Source organism: Rhinopithecus bieti, unplaced genomic scaffold (assembly GCF_001698545.2).
Source record: "Rhinopithecus bieti isolate Rb0 unplaced genomic scaffold, ASM169854v2 scaffold_1103, whole genome shotgun sequence".
NCBI classification, from domain to species: domain Eukaryota; kingdom Metazoa; phylum Chordata; class Mammalia; order Primates; family Cercopithecidae; genus Rhinopithecus; species Rhinopithecus bieti.
Genome location: NW_016803302.1, coordinates 1,126,562 through 1,150,672, shown reverse-complemented (window position 1 = coordinate 1,150,672; position 24,111 = coordinate 1,126,562).

Here is a 24,111-nt window from a genome sequence, read left to right as displayed (position 1 = left end):
AAAAAACCTCACAAAGTTCCAAAAGGCAAAATTTGAATTTGCCACACGCTGAGCACTATATTGAAGCCACATGAATGAGGAGATGTGTAGGCATTATATAAGTAATCTAGAGATTATTTAAAGTATACAGGGGGATGTGTGTGGGTTATTTGCAAATACTACACCACTTTATATAAGAGGCTTGAGCATTTGTGGATTTTGGTATCTGCAGGGGGTCCTGGAGCCAGTCTCCCATGGATATAGAGGGACAGCTGTAATTTCTTTATAAATTAGTATTGGCTACATAAAGAACCTCATTGACTACACATAGAACCTCATTACTCATTTTTTTTAAGAAATCAATTCTTTTGGAATCATTCTATGTTTCCATGGGTTGCTAGGCAACGGTTTGGTTGTTGCTTTGGGTGGGAGGGTCAGGGAAGAAGATTAAAGTTCTGGGGTGAGGTAATAGCCAGACAGAGGAGGGAAATGAGATAGCAACCAACAGCCGATAGCTGGAAGAGCTGTTTTTGAGCCTTTGTTGAGGGATAGATGCTGAAAGAACTAGTTTTGTCAATGACTTCATGAGTATCTGAGAGTAAGGAGAGCGAGTTTGGTGTTGGGTTAATAAATGTCGAGCAGAACTGGCTGGAGATCATGCCTGATCCCCACTCTACCATGGGCTCAGTGCAGTTTGGGATACTCTGAGGACTCAAGATCACCAATGAATGGCCTTGAAGCCATCATTCTCTGTAAGGGCATTGGCAAAAGAAGTGGTACTAAGGTACCTTGGCAATAAAAGAAGTGGTACTAAGGTACCTTGGGAACTAGAGCAGACTGGAAGAGAACATTTGAGATGTCTCCACACTCCACGACCCAGGGATATCAGAAGTAATAGACTGCAGGGACTGCAGGGTGAGGAACCTGGGTGGAGCAAGGGCTGATAAGAGCCATCAGAATTATGTGGCCTTGTTTGTGCTCTCAGGCCAGCAAGGGCATTTGAGTTATGTTCTCATTTAACAGGTAAGGAAACAGTGGTCAAGGGACCCTAGATGACCTGCTCAGGATTTCACAGAAAACTAACGATAGAGCTAGGACCAACTCCTCTCCTGATCTCCCAGCTGGAAGACTATAGTATTAATATGGGGTTGCTGGATCAAATAGAATAATTATCTCCTCTAGTATTGTATATCATATAAATCAATAAGAATAAAGGCCAACAAATGTTTTGTTTTTCTGCTATGAACAACAAGAAGCTATTGTTAAATTTGTTTGTTAAATTAACACAAAGCTTTATGTTTAAGAGTCAGAAAATGTTAAGTAAGATGCCTGACTTTAATCGTGACACTGATATTTAAATAAATCAACTGACCAGGCACAGTAGCTCACACCTGTAATCCCAGCACTTTGGGAGGTTGAGATGGGTGGATCATTTGAGGTCAGGAGTTCAAGATTAGCTTGGCCAACATGGTGAAACCCCATCTCTACTAATAGAAAAATTAGCCTAGCATGGTGGCACGCACCTGTAGTCCCAGCTACTCAGGAGGCTGAGGAAGGAGAGTCGCTTGAACCAGGGAGGTGGCGGTTGCAGTGAGCCAAGATTCACACCACTGCACTCCAGCCTGGGTGACAGAGTGAAACTCTGTCTCAAAAAAAAAAATTAATTAATTAAATTAATCAACTGGTATTTATGGACTAATGATGCCTTACCAACACAGTATCATCAAGAAAAAATAATTTCATTACATTAATTTTTCTAATGATACCTTTTATCATTTTAAAATAATATCTAGTAAAACTCTTTTTTAAAGAATTTTATTTTATAATTATGGATTTTAATAGCCATAATTTACTGAATGCTTATTATCCAGATTCATTGCTAAGTGCTTCAAATGCATTACTGAATTTAATCTTTGCACAACCCCATGAGGTGGGTAATGTTACTTTTTTAAATTCTTAGGTAAGAAATATATTTTAGAGACTTTAAGTACATGCCTAAGGGCAGTCTCAAATAAATGACATTGCTCAGTAGACTGGGATCCAGAGCCTAGGCTCTTTACCACTATATACTATAGCTTTACAGACTGCCCTTGGTTTGTTGTTGTTTTGTTTGGTTTTTGCTTTGTTTTTTGAGACAGAGTCTTGCTCTATCACCCAGGCTGGAGTGAGGGTTGCAATCATGGCTCACTGCAGCCTCAATGTCCCAGGCTCAAGTGATCATCCCTCCTCAGCCTCCCAAGTAGCTGAGACTACAGGTTCATGCTACCACGTCCAGCCGATTTTCAAAATTTTTTTTGTAGAGACAGGGTCTCACTATGTTGCCCAGGCTGCTCTCAAACTCCTGGGCTCAAGCAATCCTTCCACCTCATCCTTCCAAAGTGCTGGGATTACAGTCATGAGCATCACACCAGGGCTGTCCTTATTTTAAGCAGAAAAATATTAAACATTTTTTAAAATGTCAAAGTCATCTTTAAGAACATTTGTTGCCATTCCAGGCTATAATTTGATGACTGGGGAGACGATATGACTATGTAAATCTCTATGAAAGCACATCATATGGCTTAGAGTCTTGTGCCTTTGTGTTCTTCCATCTGAATTCATAATTTTTCCTTATCCTTTATCAATGTCAACCTGTCAGTTACTCCTTTCAGTTTCCACTGTACCTTCATCTAATATCTTTCCTCAGATTGCCTTCTAGTTTCCCATTGCTTATTTATTAAGAGTTGGGAAATCAGTTGAAAAACTGGATTAGTTACACATAAGGGAAGAATAAACAGTCTCTGAAAAAGCACCAGTGCACTTTCTTATAAGTTAAATACAGTGACTTTAGTGCTTGGATTGAACAGCATCATTTTTAGCTGCTTGAAAATTTTTATTGACAGATTCCTACCATTGGATTGCACTTCAGAAGATTAGGTGATTTTTTACCTAAGATAAAGTACTGTCATATGGACAGAATGCCCTGTACACAGAAGATGAACCTGGCCGCCAAACACTCTGAGAATTCTAGGTTAGAAAGCTGAACTATACAAATACACACTATGATGTAACTTTAGATTATTTAAATATCTAAAAATAAGGAAAGGTTAAATAAATTATGGCACATCGTCAAAATGGATATCCACATACCCATTTTTGGATATCCATAGCATAAAACAATTTACAAAGCATTAGTTATTCTCATTAGTTATAACATGAGAAACTATTTTTGTTATCAAATGAAGTTTAAAAACAGGATTTTGGCCAGGTGCAGTGGCTCATGTCTGTAATCCCAACATGTTGGGAGGCAGAGGAGGGCGAATTGCCTGAGGTCGGGAGTTCAAGACCAGCCTGACCAACATGGAGAAACTCTGTCTCTACTACAAAACAAACAAACAAACAAACAAACAAAAATATATATATATATATATATGTATATAAAATTAGCCAGGCGTGGTGGCACATACCTATAATCCCAGCTACTCGGGAGGCTGAGGCAGGAGAATCGCTTGAACCCAGGAGGCAGAGGTTATGGTGAACCGAGATTGTGCCATTGCACTCCAGCCTGGGCAACAACAGTGAAATTCTGTCTCAAAAAATAAATAAATAAATAAACAAACATAATATTTAAAATAGCGTATGACAATAATAGCTAACCTTCTCTGAACACCTGCTACATGTAGACCATTTTTGTTGTAAATCCAACAAACATATGCATACTCAATTGCTTGTGGTTTGCAGTTATAAACTTCTAAGATGGCTTGTTCACCCAGACACTGTAGGAGTCAAAGGCAGGTCCACTAGGTCTAAGGCCTAAGAGGTGAGGAAAGCTGTCACGGGGAAAAAATGGAATGAACAGGTGTAAGTTGTTCCCATAAATCTTCTGTCCTTGAATAACTTTTATTCCCTATGCTATCCCATGCCATTCTCTAATGCCAACCAAGTCCGGGTGCAGTGGCTCATGCCTGTAATCCCAGAACTTTGGGAGGCCAAGGTGGGTGGATCACCTGAGGTCAGGAGTTCGAGACCAGCCTGGCCAATGTGGTGAAACCCCATCTCTACTGAAAATACAAAATTAGTTGAGTGTGGTGGTGGGCGCCTGTAATCCCAGCTACTCAGGAGGCTCAGGCAGGAGAATCACTTGAACCCGGGAGACAGAGGTTGCAGTGAGCCGAGATTGCAACATTGCACTCCAGCCTAGGTGACAAGAGTGAGACTCTCTCAAAAAAAAAATATATATATATATATATAATGCCAACCAATACTTCTAGGAAAAAGGCTGATTGGACAGTTATACTAGATGGACCAGGTTGATAATACCTGAACCCACTTGATCAACCTCAACAACACAAAAAGAGAAACAGCTGGCCATTATATGCCTCCTGATCTGTTGCAATCAGAAGTATCACCTCTGAAGTGCTCTTGTCAAAAATCAAATCTGAATCTGATCTCCACTTTTGTGAGTTTGGAACTGTCTGTAATAAAAATAAAAATAAAACACTTAAGGATATTGATGAGTTGATAGTAACTATGCGAGGACTCAAAGCAAACATGTCAGCAACAATACCCGACCTCTGCAGAACTGACAGAAACAGCGGCCCCCACCAGGATGCAGCACTTCATACCACTGCCAGTGTCCGCACCAGGAGCTCATTTTTACTTCATCCGTTGCCACAGTCATTTCACATCCATGTCTGCATTAGAAACTTGACCTTGAAATCCCTGTTACTGATCCTGCCAGATGAAAGAAAACTTCTGACCCTGCCTTCCTGTGGCACTAGTTTCTGAGACTAGGTCTGGGGTCATGTGGTAGAGCCTAGGTCACATAGCTGACCCTTCTTTGCGAGGAAACTGGGAAAAGCAAATATTGAGCATTTACATGAGCTATAAGGTCTTTACCCTTCACCAAGATTCATAAGGAGGAGAATTCCCCAAAGAGGAAAAGGTTCAAGTACTAAGCAGCCAAAATGAAAGACAAATGTCCACTATAATTTTCTTTAAAAATTACTTTAAAGATGAAGTACAAACTGCTAACTGTTATGATTCGAACTCCTCCAAAATGTGACCCAATCAACTTTTCCAGACTTGATTCCACTGTTCCTCCACTCATACTATATAATTCAACCAAAATAGATGACTCACAATAGGTTTAAAAAAAAAAAATCCACTTTCTCTCACTATTTGTGCTTATACTGGCTCATCTTCCAAAACATCAAACCTCTATATGTGGCTCATTTTGGAAGTCCATCACTTATTACTTTCTCCACAAAAATTTTCATGATCCTACCTCTTGGATATAATGTTTTTCCCTGTTATGGCCCCATTTTACTTTGTTTGAACTTTCACCTAATGTTGTTCATTACATTCTGTCTTGTATGGTAGTTTTCTCCATACTTGATTGAGGTCCTCCTCCATTACACTCTAAGCTTAAGAATGTATTAAGTTTTATTGTCTTTGTCTGTCTTGTAATGCTTAGAAGAGAATCTTGAACATAATTACTTTTACTTAATGGAATTGAGCCATGCTTAGGCATAAGAGATTATTATTATTATCATGGTTTCAAATATAGGGTCTTGGTAGAATAGATTAAGAATTCCCAAAAGGCTGGGCGCGGTGGCTCACGCCTGTAATCCCAACACTGGGAGGCTGAAGCAAGTGGATCACTTGAGGTCAGAAGTTCGAGACCAGCCTGGCCAACATGGTGAAACCTTGTCAAATTTTTTACAAAATTTTGTATTTTGTAAAATACAAAATTAGCCGGTCATGGTGGCCTGCACCTGTCACCCCAGCTACTCGGGAGGCTGAGGCAGGACAATCGCTTGAACCCAGGAGGCAGAGGTTGCATTGAGCCGAGATCGCACCACTGTACTCCAGCCTGGGTGACAGAGTGAGACTCCATTTCAAAAAAAATAAAATAAAATTCCCAAATGGGAAGTAGGTTAAAAAAATGATCACACTGGCAGGTTTTAACCACATAAGCCACACTCAGTCCCATTTTGCTGGAAGCCAGAGTTCTATACTCTCAAGGATAGACCTGATTTTGCATCCACACCTAATTTCCTTTCCATCTGCTCCATATCCAACCCCATACCTCCTCCATCTGGCCCTCTGCTGGTGGCAGCCTTGTCTCCAGTACTGTTTCCTTAAGCAATATCTCTGCTCTAAAACCCAAGAAGATTGGACAATTCTATATAAGGAGTTAAGGAAGGTTTTCTCAAAAGAGATGATATTTTGACAACTTTTTAGAGTTCAAGTAGGCACTCCCTAAATGGAGAATTGGCAGACAGAATTTTAAACTGAGAGACAGAGGATTAAAAGTATATACCACAATCAAAATGCACATTATTTTTTGTGTAGCTGGATCATAGGCATATAAGAAAATGGAACTGGAGAAAGTGTTTCGGGATCTGAATATGAAGAGCTGATGTGCTTGCTTCGATTTTTTGTTCTAGGCCAGTAGTTCTTATCCTTTTGGAGATTCATGGATACCTCTGAGAACCTGAGAAATGTTATGAACCTTCTCCCTAAAAATTACACACATTGCCAGAGACCAAAAATTTCCAAAAAACTTCCAAGAGTTCCAAACATCCTGTGAAGCTCATTTATGGACAAGAGTCTACAGATACCTGGAGTAATAACCTAAGTTTCAGAGAAAAGGAGTTATCAAATGCAAAAAAAAATTATTTTTTGTTCAAAATTCATATTACTTGTTATCTCTGTCTTTGTCCCTGATTCATCAGCACCTTACCATGAGGACTGCTGATCTTTGGGATCATTCTGAGGCAGAGACTGTTATCTAATCAATATTTATTCTTTCTGCTGCTTTTATTCTAAATGGGCCCAACCAAAACACTACATTTCCCAGCCTTCTTTGCAGCTAGGATAGGTTTTGTGACCAAGTTTGACCAAAGACATGATGCTGCCTCACCAACACCATGAAGTTCAGAAACATGTCTGTTTCTGAACTTTCTTTACATGAAAAAAGAAATCTTTCCATGTTTAAGCCACTATAGTCAGTTCTCTATATTATCAGCAGCTGAATGCCAATTCCATCTAGTTCTTGTAGTGGTCAACAAAACACCAGCTACACATGACCCCAACCCTATTGTATGGTAAAGGATGTGGGAGGAAAATTATCTTCTTTTAGAAAACACTGTAAGTGACAGACTCGGGATGGCTGCCCCAGACTAATTAGTAAAGGTTAGTTCTCATTCAAGCAAAACAGAGTACAGAAAAAGATTCCCCAAGAATGTAAGAAACTAGTCCCTTATCCACTAAAAAATAATAACTCTGCTTAACTCTCACAGTTCTTCAAAAGGATAATGAATGTCTCTCTTCATTCACATGAAAAAGAGTGAAGTATGCCTCACAATGTTAACCTGATAACTTCCCTTTAAGCCACAGACGGCCTGAAGAAGATTTATTTCTTCCTGGGGTTGTCCAGAGCATGGGGTTTTACAGCCAGAATGTTTCTGGTTCTACTTTTCACTTTGAGTAGCTAGAGCCTGAAGTCTACCAACCATTTCCACTTATATCCCCCAGATATTTCCATTTCAGTATGTACAAAATGGAACCTACCTCCCCCAACTTCTATGGCCCAACGAATGTACTATCAAAAATCTAGAAATCATCCCACACTCCTCCCTCCACATCCGTTGGTTGCTATGTACCTATGATCCTACCACCAACATTTTTCTCATGTCCTCTTATTTTTTCACTCTCATCATTTCTCACCTAGACTACAATTCCTAAATAACCATTGCCATGCCTCCATCTAATTTATATTTCATAGTTTAATAAAATGAATCTTTCAAAATGAAAATCTGCTTAGTTTAATTCAACTTTCTTAGCAGGGAACCAAAGGCCTGTTAGGACCTATTCCATGATTACCTCTCTAATGCTATCTCTTGGTACTTTGTCTCATACCCTACACAGCAGCCAAATACAACCAACAGCAATTTGCTGAATAAGTCCTGCTCCATCCCATCTTCATACCTTTCCCTAGAAAGCACTTTTCTCTCTTTGCCTGGAAAACCACTATTCATGCTTCAACACTTAATTGATGCATTACCACCTTCAGGAATGCTACCTTGATTCTGCCCCCAAGGAGCAGCATAACATGGTATTTAAGAGCAGGGGTTCATGAGCTCAAGCTGCTGGCTCTATGACCTTTGTCAAATAATTTAACCTCTCTGTGCCTCAGATTCCTCATTTGTAACTTGGAGATAATTTCTCATAGAATTATTGAGAAAATTGAACAAGATACTATATATAAAAGTGGTTTGAACTGTTTCTGGAATATGGTAAGCACTCAATAATATATATGAGCTGTTTTTCTTTCCAAGATTATGTTAAATTCCTTAGTTTTATGGTCCCAGACTTTCATGACCTACCCAAATGTGATGGAAATTGTGGACTGATTCACAAAGTCTTATCAACTTGTCTTGTAGTTAGAGAAATTGAAAAGCTAAAAATGTTACACTCACTCCCTTCAGCTAACACTCTACATGTGTCCTATGCCTAACGGGTAAGATTTAAAGAGCAGAAGCCAATCACAGGTCATCTTCCAGTTGGTTCTTTAGCAGTCTTTTTGAGCAAATATCACCTTGGAAATGACTATGTTTCAGCTGGTTCACTGCGAGTAGTTTTGAATATCCATTCTTTGGTTTGCTGGGTACCAGAGGCAAAAGCACAGTGGCAGCAGAGGTGTTGGTGGCAGTCTTGATTTTGGAACGTCCTTTATGTGGCCTCACGGAAGCTCCCCTATAGGTGAGATCTCTATTGTTCTGAAGACATTGCTGGATCCATAAGACACAGTGAATCTTAACTAACAATCTAGGTCAGCTCCACTATAAACTTTCATTTCTCCCAGCATAAACTCTGCAATCCAGTCAGGGTGCTTCCCTACTTTCCAAACACTCCATGCTTTCTTCATCTTCCCACATTTCTTACGCCATTTCCACCTCACTCCCTCCCTTCTAGAATCGTTCTTGTAATCCAAAATCTTCCATTTGAAACTACCTTTTAGAAAGCTCTTTAGTTTATATGCAGTCATAGCTCCAATATAAACACTTTTGTTTTGCAATTTTGGCAAAAGTAATCTGCAACAGTAAAACAAGGATTAGGCAAGTTTACATACATATGATCACAATCTAGCCAAGAAAACGTCATGAATCATTTCCATAGAGGGCATCATTTAACTTGAAGATCTTTTTCTCAGGACTTTGTAGGCCTTTTCAAAGTCTATTTAATGCCTCTTACTTCTGGTAAAAGAAATTTCTGCAGCCCCAAGTTCAACATATAAATAGCTTTAAACTAACTTATATCACCCTTGGGGAATACAATATTTTGAATCAAAAGAGCCAGTTTAAAACAGGCATGGTGGCTCACATCTGTAATCCTAGCACTTTTGGAGGCCAAGGCAAGAAAATGACTTGAGCCCAGGAGTTCAAGACCAACCTAGGCAGTATAGCAAGACTCTGCCTCAATTTTTTAAGTAAAATTGTTTTAAAAATTTAAAAGAACCAGTTTAGACCAAATATGTGTTTCAAGATCTGCCATTTTTAAGTAATGCTGAATTTCAACACTCTTTTATTAGAATAGGGAATAGACCATAATCTACAGTCAGGTTATATATTTTAAACCTGGAGATGCAGGTTTTGATTCTACCTTGTTCAGTGATCTTAGGTAAGTAGTTTAAACTATCTGAGTAAATTATACAATTTAAGTAAAAGTCAGCAACATAAAAACACTGCAATTCTGAAGCTACTGAGGTTGCTTTAGAAACATAGTCCTCTAAAACTGAGGGTCCTCTCCCATGTCTTCTCTGAAGTGGCTCTTTTACTGTCCAAGCCATTTTGAACATGTGGGTTCCAATATACTTCAGTAGAAAACTTCCTGTGAGGAAGGTAACATTAACTCAGTTTTTTGCTAAGCTCTGTTACAGTATATATATAATATATATATACACACACACACACACACACATATATATGGCATCTGATAGTTTCAAAAGTCTTAAATAAATTTTTGTGTAACAGCTCAGGATTTTTAGACTCCCTCTCTATTGAAGATAAAGGCTTCAGCATGAGTGAAAGGCACGGACCTGACAAGCAATTTGAGTAGATACACAAAACTGGACACTCAAAATTGTCTCTGTCTTCTGATACTGCCACACTGTAAAGGAAAACCCTAAGTATCCCAGCTCTCTCTTCTCTTAAGCACAGTGCGTTCCCAGGAAACATCTTAGTCTCGACACCCCTGGTGGTCCATCCTTCCAGCCTCCACACATGAAGAGTATATTCCTTTACTATTGCTGCGTTAACAAATCACAGCAACTCCCATGCATCTCACAGTTCTACAGGTCAGAATTCCAGGGAGGCTCAGCTGGGTCCTCTGGTCAGAGGTCAACAAGGTGCTGGCTGGCCTGGACTCTTATCTGGAGGCTCTGGGGGAGAACCCGCTTCCATGCTCATTCAGATTGCCAGTACAGTGGGCCCTGTTGCCTTCCTGGCTGTGGGCCAGGGCTCCTTTTCAGCTTCTGGAAGTTGCCAACTGTCCTTGGGGTTATGCTCCACTCCTTCAAAGCCAGCAACAGAGCTTCAATTCCTTCTTATATTTCAAATCAATCTGATGTCTTCTGCTGCATCTCTCTGACTTTCTGCCTTCTTCTTCTGCCTTCTTCTTCTGGTTTGAGGGTTCATGTGAATACATTGGGTCTGCCCAGAAAATCCAGGAATCTCCCTATTTTAAGATTAAATAATTAGTAACTATTTATATCTGCAAAGTTCCCTTTGCCATGTAAGGTAATATATTCATGCTCCCAGGGATTAGTGGCTACAGAGTGTTCTTGGGGGCTTTAATTCCACCTACCACAATCAGACACGTCTGAAACCAAGGCTTTCCAGCTGGAGCACCTAGTTCTTATAGCACTCAGTGAACCAGGGATCCGGGGGAAAATCTTTATCTGCAAGTGTCCAATTAAAATCCATGAAGGATAAAACTTACTTGTTAAATGTTAGAATTATTGCATAACAATAAGTATATTGGCCGGGCGCAGTGGCTCACGCCTATAATCCCAGCACTTTGGGAGGCTGAGGTGGGCGGCTCACCTGAGGTCAGAAGTTTGAGACCAGCCTGGCCAAAATAACGAAACCCCATCTCTACTAAAAACACAAAAATTAGTGGGGTGTGCTAGTGGGTGCCTGTAATCCCAGCTACTTGGGAGTCTGAGCAAGGAGAATCGCTTGAACCCAAGAGGCAGAGATTGCAGTGAGCTGAGATCATGCCATTGCATTCCAGCCTGAGCAACAGAGCAAGACTCTGTCTCAAAAAAACAAAACAAAACAATAAATGTATTTACACTGTCCAATATCGTTTATCAAAAAATGTAGAAATTCGTTTGATTTTATGAAAATTGCAATTACAATGTCGATATTCTGGATAAGGCATTATATATGTTTGACTTTGTGTGACAGTTGGATTACATGTGAGTTTTTGTGTCTGTGTATAATATAGAGAAAGTCAATGTAACATAGTGGGAGTAAACAGATTAGACAAACAGACTTCTAAATTTTAGCGTGAATTCTGCTACAAACTACCTGTGTGACTTTAAACAAGTCATTTAAAGAACTTTCATCTTAGTCTTTTCTACTGTAAAGTTGGCTGTTTCATCAGGTTGACATCCAGCTGAAGATTCTGTAGCTCAAGTAGTTGATAATAAAGTAAAATGGCTCAGAAACCCAGATATCAACTCCTTAGAACCATTTCTTCATAGAAGAGTTAAAGAGAATTTAATTTTTTGTTACAATTTCTATGAAGTATTTTCATTTCTTCCTAGAATAATCACCAATTTTGTTTCTCTTTCAAGTCATCTTGCTGTCAATGAAAGGAAAATTCACGAGTTTAAAATCTGTTCCTCAAGAAACAAAGTGAAATGTTAGTTTTAAAGAGGTTGAACATCTCAAGATTAATACACATTCTAATGCAAAACAGATTGTTATCAAAATGCCTTTCTAAGAAGGCAACATAAGCAGAATAAATCCTGCAAAAGATTTTACCCATCATATTTTTCCTGTGGTGAATTCTGGTACATCCTCACTCTTCCTCTTAAATTCACAGCAAGTTCCCTTTGCTCTAGTTCACAGCATCTATTTTCCAGTACACCAGCAACTGCACAAAACATATTTTTAGTAAAACATACATAATATGTGTTTTGGGTACAAGAATCAGCTCTTTTTTGTGGACTCAAAACCCCATCAGTTGCAACAACACTGACCTCCCCTAACAAAGTTATCTACAGTTAATATGAAAAAATGTTTGTTGAAGGTAGTCAGTGTCCACATTAACAGAATCCAATTTTTTTCCCCTGCAAGAAATGCATGGGTTCAGAAGCGCTTATGTACCAAGTAATCTTACAAGCTTACATTTTCTTTGTTTTTAGTAGTTTTTACATCCAAAATGTGTGTATTGGGGTGGTTCCCTATTTATCTGCTCTTAGTGCTGCTTCCACCTGAAGGAACATTCTTCCGTAAGCCTTGCTTTCCCTCCTATATGCTGACAGAGGACAGTGGAACAGACGACCCACAAAACTACTATTTGTGCATGGCTAACAATGGTGCCGATCTTATAACATGCTGGACATTTCATATCCATGAAGTAGGAATTAAGGCTCTGCACCAGGCCCTGCTTCTTGTGTTGCCTCCTCTCCATTTCTGGAGAACAATGAAGGAGAGCCTTCCCAAGAGGCATGCTCTCCTGGGGAGGTCATCACCATCAGAAAAAAAACGAGCTTACAATTTCTGTCACTTGCTTTCACTTCAAACTCTTTAAGTGTCTTTAAATGACACTTAGTTTTGTTTAGTTGAATTAGTACAATTAGTTTCTTAAAAAGTAGTTTGCACTTCCTAGTAATTGCTGCTATTCAGAGAGTTTATTAACCTCATAAGTAAGGCAAAAAAGCACAGCACCCCTAATTTGTATTGTGTGTTTTATTTCCACATGACATACACAGACTATTTCTACTATGGTTATGTGAATATGTTTTAAAAAGCAGAAACCATCTCTAGTTCTGATAGCACTCAAAGCACAGGACTTTGCACATTGTGGTTGCTCAATAAATATTTTTGCATAATTTATTAATCAAATTCATGAAATTCCATAGAGCACATACCAAAGTAGAGAACAGTCCAGTTCTAACTAATGCTAATTAGTACCAAAGCAGCATGTTCTCTTCTGTTCTGGGACCACATTTTCAATCAAATTTTATTACAAATTTTTAAAAATTGTATAAGGTACAATTTACATACACACTCATTTTAAGGGTTGATGAGTTTTGACAAATGCATACATCTAAGCATACCTCACCAACATAATCAAGATATGTATGCATGCATACATTTATGTATATGCATATATATATGTTACACAATGTATATAGAGCGTGGTCATTGGGGGATTATGGGTGTTGATTTGGGAGGGTATTTTTGGAGCACAGATCTATGAGTTTTAAGACCAGTATAGACTTATGTCACCATCTTCACAATCAAGATACGGAACAATTCCATTACCCCCAAAAAATTCCCTCATGCTACCCCTTTGTAGTCAAGCACTTCCCAAACTCCTAGACCCTGACAACCACTGGTCTGTTCTCTGTTCTAATAGTTTTGCCTTGCCCAGAATGTCATTTTGATTCAATCATACAGTGTAACCTTCTGAGACTGGCTTCTTTCACTCAGCATAATGCTTCTGAGATTCATTCATGTGTGTACATCAATAGTTCATTCCTTTTTATTGTTAAGTTGCATTATATTATGTGGGTATACTACAGTTTATACATTCACCCACTGAAAGGCATTTGGGTTCTTCCCAGTATTTGGCAGTAAAATAATAAAACTGTTATAAACCTCTTTGTACAGTTTTGTGTGTGAACATAAGTTTTCATTTATCTGGGATAAATACATAAGAATAAAATTTCTGGGTCATATTGTAAATGTATGTTTCAATTTATAAGAAACTGACGAACTGTTTTCCATCTTGCATTTTGCATTTCCAACAGTAATATATGAGAGTTCCAGTTACTGCACTTCCTAGCACTTGGTATTGTTTGGGATGGTTTTGATTTTACCAATTGTGGTTTTAGTTTGCATTTCCCTAATGGCTAATTTTTGTTGAGCATCTTTCACATACTTATTTGCCATCTATATGTCTTATTCAATAACTGTTCAAATTATTTGCCCATTTTTTAATTGGCATTTGTTTTCTTATCATTGAATTTTGGGAGTTTTTAATATATATTTTATATCTATGTTTTGTGACTTTTTCCCCAATCTGTAGCTTGTCTTATTCTCCTAAAGGTGTCTTTTGCAGAGCAAATGTTTTTAATTTGTATGGAGTCCAATTTATCAATTTTTTTTGGAGATTATTCTTTTGATGTCATATCTAAAAACTTTTTGCCAAACCCAAAGTCAACCAGATTTTCTTCTACATTTACTTCTAAAACCTTTATAATTTTACATTTAGATCTACAATCTACTTCAAGTTAACTTTTGTATAAGGTATAAAAATTAGGACTTTTTTGGATATGGATGTGCAATTATTCCAACATCATTTGTTGAAAGAAAATACTCTTCATTGAATTGCTTTTGTACCTTCGTCAAAGTCAATTAACTTTCTAGTTATGCACCTACTTTTGGACTGTATTCCATTTCATTGATCTATGGGCCCATGGTTTCACAAATATACTGCCTTGATTACTGTGACTTTATCAGAAGTCTTAAAATCAAATATGGTACTTCCTCGAACTTTTTTTTTTTTTCTTCGAAATTGTTTTGGCTATTACAGTTCCTTTGTCTTTTTTATGTAACTTTAAAATAAGCTTGTCTGTTTCTACAAAATATCCTGCTTGGATTTTTATTAGAACTTGTTAAAATCTATATATCAATTAGGGAATGATTGATATGTTAATTAAGTCTTTCAATCCATGAACACAGTTATCACTCTTCATTTATTTATTTAGGTCTTTCACTTTTATTTTGTTCTTTAGTGTTTTTTATTTTTATTTTTTCTTTGAGACAGGGTCTGGCTGTGTCACCAAGGCTGGAGTGCAATGACACAATCACAGCTCACTGCAACCTTAGCCTCCCAGACTCAAACCATCCCCCTACCTCAGCATCCCGAGTAACTGGGACTACAGATGTGCACCACTACACCTGGCTAATTTTTGTATTTTTGGTAGAGACGGGGTTTCACCATATCGCCTAGGCAAGTAGTGTTTTTCTTTTTTTTAGTTTTCAGCATACATATCCTGGATACTTCTAATTTAGAGTTATACTTAAATTCTTTCTTTTCGAAGGGGCAGGGAACTATTATAAATTGTGTAGTTATTAATATTTTTTCCATTTACAACCATACATTGCTAGTGTATAGAAATATGGGACTGGCCACAGTGGCTTACATCTGTAATCCCAGAACTTTGGGAGGCCAAGGTAAGAGGATCACTTGAACCCAGGAGTTCGAGACCACCCTGGGCAACAAAGCAAGACCTCCATCTCTACAAAAAAAATGTTAAAAATTAACTGAGCATAGTGGCATGCACTTGTAGTCCCAGCTACTCAGGAGGCTGGAGCAAGAAGATCACTTGAGCCCAGGAATTCTTGGGTCCAGTGAGCTATGATCATGCCACTGCACTGTAGCCTGGGTGACAGAGTGAGATACTGTCAAGAAAGAAAGAAGAGAGGGAGAGGGGAAGGAAGGAAGGAAGGAAGGAAGGAAGGAAGGAAGGAAGGAAGGAAGGAAGGAAGGAGAGAAAAGAAGGAAAGAGGAAAGAAAAGGAAAGGAAAGAAGGAAAAGAAAAATGAGATGCCACATTTTATAGTGAAACTTTTTCAGAGGAAAGTATAGGATGGTGATCAGACTCAAAATCATGCCACTTAAAGCAACTGGAGAAATTTTAGCTCATATAGGAGACTCATGGAGATAAAATAGACTATCATGGATGACTTCAAATATTTAAAATACTGTGTGTAACTTTATGAGTTATATATGTATTTTAGGAAGATAAAGTCCCAATGCAGTTTAATATAATAGGAGATTAATAAGAAAATAAGAATTTCAACAACCTAATATTTTAAAAGATCAATCTGTCAAAAACCGAAACTCTCAGAAAATATGATCTGTGAATGTCTTGTCACAGATTCTCCATCAGAAATCAGCCAACAATTAAACAGCCTACACTAATGAATCTGTACTTATGCATTATTATTTATAAAATCTTTCATATGGACTTGGTATTCTTCAAAAAGAATCTTAATGCTGGGAAGACAGAATCAGAAACTGTGAAGGGTCTGAGGCTTTACCTTACTTGTAAGCTAATAAATTAGCCTGCCACAGTTCCACAGATGCTGGCAGAAGACACAAGACTCCTGGGTCAAAGACCAAGGCACAGAAAGTAGCCTAAAGATCATGTTTCATGCCAGTTCCCCTTGCCTCTACCTCTGCCAGGCAATCTAGAGGGCTCCAAGTGGGTAACGCTCATGCAGTGGGTTTGCCTTACAGCTGAGGATCCTTGAGCTTGGGAAACCCAAATCTTTTATGATGGGCGGTAAGCCTGCTTGAATTTTTCGCCCCAAAGAAAGTCATTATCTTTATGATACTGGGCAGTAAATAACCTTGGCTTTTTTTTCTCCATAGGAAGACACTACCTCCATCTTCCAAGGCTGTTTGCTAACAAACATCCTTGAGAAAACAGTCCAGAACAAAGATGGCCCAACGCCTTTCCTCACAAAACATACAGAAACATGAGAGACCCATAGAAAATTGTTGAAAGAGAAGAAGGAAGGAAAACAGGAAGGGAGGGAAGAGGGAAGGAAGAAAGGAAGGAAGAAAGGAAGGAAGGAAGGAAGGAAGGAAGGAAGGAAGGAAGGAAGGAAGGAAGGAAGGAAGGAAGGAAAGAAGGAAGAAAAAAGGGATGAAAAGAAGGAAGGAAGGGTTTACAGCATTTGAAAGTTTTATATACACATTCCAAAGGGAACAAATTATCTCTAGAATTAAACATTGCCTAAATTGAACTTGTTCATATGTATAGAACAGAATTGATGTAAGACCAGACAGCAATATAACACAGATCTATTTATGTATCTGAACGACAAAAAATAATAATAATTATAGAGAATAGGTTATTTGATGAATAGTTGCTGAAGATACATTTATCTTCAGCTCCATGAACAAGTTCCAACTAGATTATATTATCTCAGATATACACAGTAATAAGGGTCCCCCCTCCCTCTCTTGCTTTTGCAAAGAATGGCAATACAATTGTCCCAAAATCTTTGTAAGATCCAAGCTTGATTCTAAACAGCCTTTATACGGGCAAGACTGGGCCTATTTAAGGCCTGCTGGAAATAAAACTAAAGAGATCTATTTAGGATGGAAAATGAGCAGAGGATAAAGGAGCTGTACATAAGCACCACTGTTGACAATATTTTGCATAGTCAGTGGATACCATACCAGCAGTATTGGCAGTGGCAAGAGACCCTTGGCACCAATATTAATATTAGTACCACCTGTATCAATATGGCAGGGAAGTGTCAGTGTAGACATCTCCCAGCAGCAGTAATGAAGGCAACTCCACTGAGCTTTACCTAGGTGTTTCATACAGAAGACAAAGATGGCACCACAGCAAACCAAGGTGAAGGAGGAGGTAAATAACAAAGGCTACAGGGGAAGAGATATTTGTAGCAGGAATATCAAGGAGAAGACAAGCGTTCGTGCAAAGTGATAGTGGCAGAGCCGAGAAATCTTTCTTTTTTAAAATTGTTATTATTAATTCATTTTTGCCCACTTGATTGGTGTAACCTGAGAAACGTGGTTTAGTTATGAAAGAGTGACTTTGGCCAGGCATGTAGCTCACATTTGTAATCCCAGCACGTTGGGAGGCTGAGGTGGGAGGACTGCATGAGTCCAGAAGCTCAAGACCAGCCTAAGCAACATAGAGAGACCCCATCTCCAAAAAAAAAACAAAAAAAAATTGTACTAGCTGGACATGGTGACACTTGCCTATAGTCCCAGCTACTCAAGAGGCTGAGGTGGGAGGATTGCCTGAGCCCAGGAAGTCAAGGCTGCAGTGAGCCATGATCACACACTGCACTCCAGTCTGGATAACAGAACAAGACCCTGTCTCAAAATAAAAATTAAATTAAATTAAAAAGTGACCTCACAAAAAAAGAATTTAAAAAAAGGGACATCATTGTGAACAAAGGTATCTTTAATAACAAACCTAGAATTAACCTTATAACATTCTTTTCTTAACCTGCAAGCAAACATCTCCAATTCACAGATACATAAGCATATAATTTTTATGTGTAATATAATTTTTTAGTAATGTGTACATTCATTTTAGCATATATCAGAAATCTCTAATATAAAAATAGTGGTATGCATGTGGTTAAAATTCTACCTACAGCTCCCTCCTCTGTTTACTTTCTTTAAATGCAGTTTTTAAAAACTGCATTTTGGAGTATCATCTTGACAGTATTGTTTTATTTCAAAATTTTCGGTTATTTTTTTTTGGACAGTGCCACCTTTGTTAACTTTTCTCTTTTGCTAACTCAAGAAGCTACGATGTCAGAGCAAGGAGCACAAAATCTACTACAAAATGTATTTAAATTTCCCACATCAAAACCCCCAACATTTATTTGAATCATAGATAAATTTCAACCCTACACTATTTTTGTTTAAACTAGAAAATTGGGTCATATGATTCAGATATCATTTGTTCAGGCTGACTGTGTGACACGTTTTGCACATAGCTACATACATACTTGTGACATGAATTAAGCCAACTGTTGTTCAAACATTACCCATAGTAACTTTTAAGACAATAAGCAAGGATAGTCCTGTCTGAAGCTATTGAGTTGGCTGTGCGGGTATTACCACAGTGTCAGGGACATAGCTTGCCATTTTGCCGCAAAGAAATTTCATTTGAAGGCCAAGCATCGTGGCTCACACCTTTAATCCCAGCACTATGAGAGGTCGAGGCAGGAGGATCCCAGGAGTTTAAGACCAGCCTGAGCAATGTGGCAAAACCCCGTTTCTACAAAAAAAAAAAAAAAAAAAAAAAAAAAATTAGCCAGGTGTAGTGGCATGCATCTGTGGTCCCAGCTACTCAGGAGGTTGAGATGGGAGGATTGCTTGAGCTTCCCAAAAAGAAAAAAATAATAAAAAAAAAAAAAAAAAAAGAAAACTAATTTGAGCAGGAACTCTGTTTTGCTCACAGCAGGTGCCCCATGAGTAAAAATAGTAATGAGCACATAATCATTGTTTGATAAATATTTGTTGAATGAATAGACGAACACTTAAGACCATACAACAGATTCCCACTGCCTTCAGGGTAGAGACAAAACTCTTCCTTCTTGAATACTTGGTTCGCAAGGGCCTCTGTAACTCTGTCTCTTGAAGGTACCACTAATTTCTGTCCTGGAAAGCAGAATGACTTTGCTCCACAACAGTTCTTGGACATTCCAGACAGCATCTACAATCTCTGGCTTGATTACTAAAATAGATAGGTCACCACATTGTGAGTAGATTTTACCACATTAATTTTCTGTTAGCAAACTCATTCCCAGGCTCCTGTCAGACTTCTCCAAATATCATCATATCAGGCAGGGGAAGCTAAGTAAGGCTGAAGTAACAAGTAATCCTAAAATCTTAATGGCCCATAAAAACTGAAGTTAATTTTTCTTGTTCATGGCATATGTCAATGGCTGCTCAGCAGGAAGGCTCTGTTCATAATAGACACGGTGCAGCAGCACCCAGCTGAGGGAACAGAAACCATCTAGAAAGTAGCAATCACAGTGACTGATGGGCAAGAGTATGGCAGAGCATGTGCAGGCTCCTGAAGCTCTGCAGGTAGTGCTACATGGATGCTTCTGCTCAAAATTTCATTAGCCAAAGCATGTCATGTGGCCATGCCTGAAATCAAGCACTAGGGCAAGCATGTGTAATTCTCCTGTGAGCAGGCGACACAAATATTGTGAACAGTAACACATCCTACCACTGCCGATACACTGCATCATGTCAAGTCAGTAATTTCTTGGCATCTGGTTCTAAACCCAGATTATTCTCACAAAGAGTAGGAAGAAAAAGATCAAAGTATACCATTTTGTTTTTGTTTTGACAATTAGAGAAATATGAGCTAAATGTTCTTTTCATTAAAACACAACTTATGAAAACTATTCAAGAATTGTACATTTCAGAGTTCCTTCCAGGTCACTGGAGAAGACAAAAGTAAATTAAACTTATGTAGCAAAATATCAAAAACAAAAGAAAGAGCAAGGATACATAAAAAATATGAAGCTTAGCAAAAAATAGCAGATTACATGTAGCAATTATAACCTCAAACACAAAAGGTATAAAATCTCATAATGAAAGGCAAATACTGAAGAGTAAGAACCAAGCATGTGCTGCTTGAGAGACAAACCTAAAGTAAAATAAAACAAAAAATAAAAATAAAAATCAAGGAATGGAAGATCCAATTTGTAAACACAAACAGAAAGCTGTCATAATCTGTTTGGATTGCTATAACAAACCACAATAGACTGGGTGGCTTAAATAATCGACGTTCTAAAGGCTGAGAAGTCCAAGATGAAGGCAACAACAGATTCAGTGTGTGGGGAGAGACAACTTCTTGATTGAGATAGCCATCTTTTCAGAAGGGGTGGAGGAGATCTCTAAGGTCTTTGTCATAAGGGCACTAATTCCATTTATGAGGGCCTAATCCTCATGACCTATCACCTTCCAAAGGCCCGACCTCCTAATACCATCATACTGGGGATTAGGATTTCAACATATAAATTCTGTGAAGACACAAACATTCAGTCTATCACAAAAGCCAACAGGGAAATATTAATTCAGGTAGAGTTTAAATCAAAGAATTAAATGGAATAAACAGGGTAATTTTACAATAAGAAAAATAAAATTTCACAATGGAGAGAAATTTGTTATTAACTAATACATATCAAATATGTCCCCTACACAACAGGAGATATAACTTCAGGCCTATTTGAAGCAAGGGAGTAGAAGTGAACCTCTTGCATAATATCTAGAATATCAGTTCATCCCACTCATGAAAATGAGGAATTCTTCCGAGAGTACTAGGAGGATATAAATTAGTTTGTGAGCTGCTCAGAAACTTGGAAGAAAATAAAATCCACCTAGAAAATAGAAAGACCTGTTTAGATTAAGAATCAAAAGCTAAGAAAAATATTAAAACTAATCCAGGTAAATAAATTGTAATATCTTCCCACACTGAAATATTATACAGCCATGAGAATGATGATCAACACCACCACACACAAATACAGATGAACCTCAGAAGTTCAATGTGGAAAGAATGAAGCTATTCAGAAAACCACATGATTGACAGTGTTCAAAAGCAGTATGGTGATTACTCCTATGCAGTAGGAGGGTGGTACTGGCTGAAGGGGATCTCAGTGGGGCTTCTGAGGAGCTGGTGATGTTCTATTTCTTGATGTAGGTACAAGTCACAGAACAGTGTTCACTTTGTGAAAATGCATGAAGCTCTACATTGATGATATTGTCCTTTTCCACATGGATATTACATTTTATACTTTAGTAAATATGCATATTATATGTTATACTTCAGTGGAAAAAAAAAGAGAAAAACTGGTGCTGATCTATTGAAACTCAATGAAAAACAAAACCCACTCTCTGGTGACACTTTCACAACTCAGGGCAATTTTCATTTGTCCCAAATCCAGGACAAATTAAACTCTCTCAGAAAAAAAACAAAACAAAACAAAACAAAACAAAAAACATCTTTAGCAATGATGAACTCACAGGGAAAAAAATAAAAAAATACAAACATTCAAACATGACAAACACCAACAGTGGTATTGATAAAACAGTACTGCGTAACAGAAATTTTTTATGTTTTAGGTCCCAAAAGAACACCAGAAAAACCTGTTGATCAATCAAAACTAAGTTTATTAGGTTTCCTAAAATAAGAAAGGACACAAACTTGATAGTCTGAGTAGAGTCTCAGACGAGGAAAATCAAGACAGGATACTCACAGTATTGAGGGTCTGGGTGAGATGATTTTAAGGTAGGTCTTGAGAGGAGGGAACTGGTTGGGATTGGGTAGAATTCATGGCATAATAGCTTTGGATAATCAAACAGTGAGACTACGATAATGAGACAAGTTCTGAATAAGTGTTATATGTAAAATGTTTATTTAGAAATAGAATGCTTGTTCCCTGGTGCTGCAAAGAAATAGCACTCAAACATAAATTTAATTGTCTCAGCAAAGTCATTTTTATTTTCTGCAGAAAGGGTGCTCATCACAGATGGAACAATGGTGAGAGCACACCTGAACAAATTTTTATCCCTTACACAGTTCGTCCCTGCTACTGTGTCCTGTTTCCATTGGCTGGAGCCAGATCTCACAATCTAAACTAAAACCCAATTGGTTAACAGTTTAAAACTTTTCTAAATAGGTAAAAGTAATGGAAAGACAAAGGAAAAGAGGAAGCTGCTTACGTCAAATAGGAAAGGGGCATAGGCTGCGAGCTGGAACATACCTGTGAGCATGTCCAGCACAAATATATCGGTTAAGGTACAAGGACATAGAATGTACCTCATGCCTATGAGCATTTTTAACAGCTGCATAGGATGGGGCTTCACAAAAGGTTATTAGGACAAAGCAAGGAGGCTTGAAGGAAGTTAGTTTTTAAAAGAAACTATTATTTTTAACACTTATGATTTATTATTTAACAAGAAGGGAAACTTTGAAGAGGAACTTTTACTTTCTACATAAGCTATTATAGTTGGTTTACAGTCAACTTCCAGGAGCCACTATTTCCACTATAGGCAATTAAGCTATATTAGACTTGCCCCACTATTGCTTAGTCAAAAACAAAAAAGTATGATTTGGTCTAGAATTGATTAGCATAGAGGCAGGAAAGTACATTGTTTTCAGTGCTGTATAGTTACATTTTCAAATACAAAATGATGCATGTTTATATTTTCAAATATAAAGTTATATTTTCAAATATGAAATGATATATACAAATATAAATATTTCAAATACAAAACTTATATTTTCCTTTTTATCTTAGAAAAATGCTATTTTTAAATACAAAAAAGTATAAATTTATAAACCTAGTAAGTAAAAATGTAAATTAAAAATAAATGTTAAAACTGTATTATTATTCAAATATGAATTATTAGCAAATAATAATAAAGCTTTAAAAAGTAGTAGCCTAAACATTTCATTAAAATAAAGAAAACTTGTCATAAATAGAGATAAAATATTACTTGACCTTTTTTGAAAAGTGTGATCTTAAAAAAACAAAGTGTGTTAATGTTGTCATTGTTAAGCATATTTTTGTGCAAGTTTCCTCCAGCTGCTGAAAAGACTGTCTTTGAATCTACACTAGCAAAGGGAATGGTGAGCAGAGAGAAATCAACTAACTCCAAATATTTTCCATCTTCATGAGCATGAGAAGATCTTGAACACCATTTGTATCTTGTTGTTCTTCAACAAAAGATTCAAAGATTGTACCTTTCTATAGAAAGCGAGCTATAGATTGTTTCCAAAAAAGCCTTTCTGACTTAACCTTTGTCTCCCTTCATTTCATCATGAAGAGATTAAGATTCCAATTCAGTTCCTAGGATCATTTTTTGTTCTGTTATACTGGTATTCCTCTTGTTCAGAAAGTTTTTGATTAAAGAACAGACTATTCTCACAATAGAAATTTTCAAAATTGTTATTTTCACTCCCTCCTCTTCAGGGCTATGGAGTCTGTAAACATAAGAAAAAATTAAACCAAAGTGTTTTTTCTATTGTCTCACTCAACAGCAACCAACATAGAAGACTTCCATGTTGGCCGGAGTGATGGCTCACACTTATAATCCCAGCAATTTGGGAGGCCAAGGCAAGAGGAAAGAGTCAGTACAAATATTTTAAAACTTAGCCAAGAATGATGGTATATACCTGTGATCCCAGCTACTCAGGAGGCTGAGGTGGTGAGGTGGGAGGATCACTTGAGCCCAGGAGGTTGAGGCTGCAGTGAGCCATGTTTGCACCACTGCACTCCAGTCTGGGGGACAGAGTAAGACCCTGCCTCAGAAAAAAAA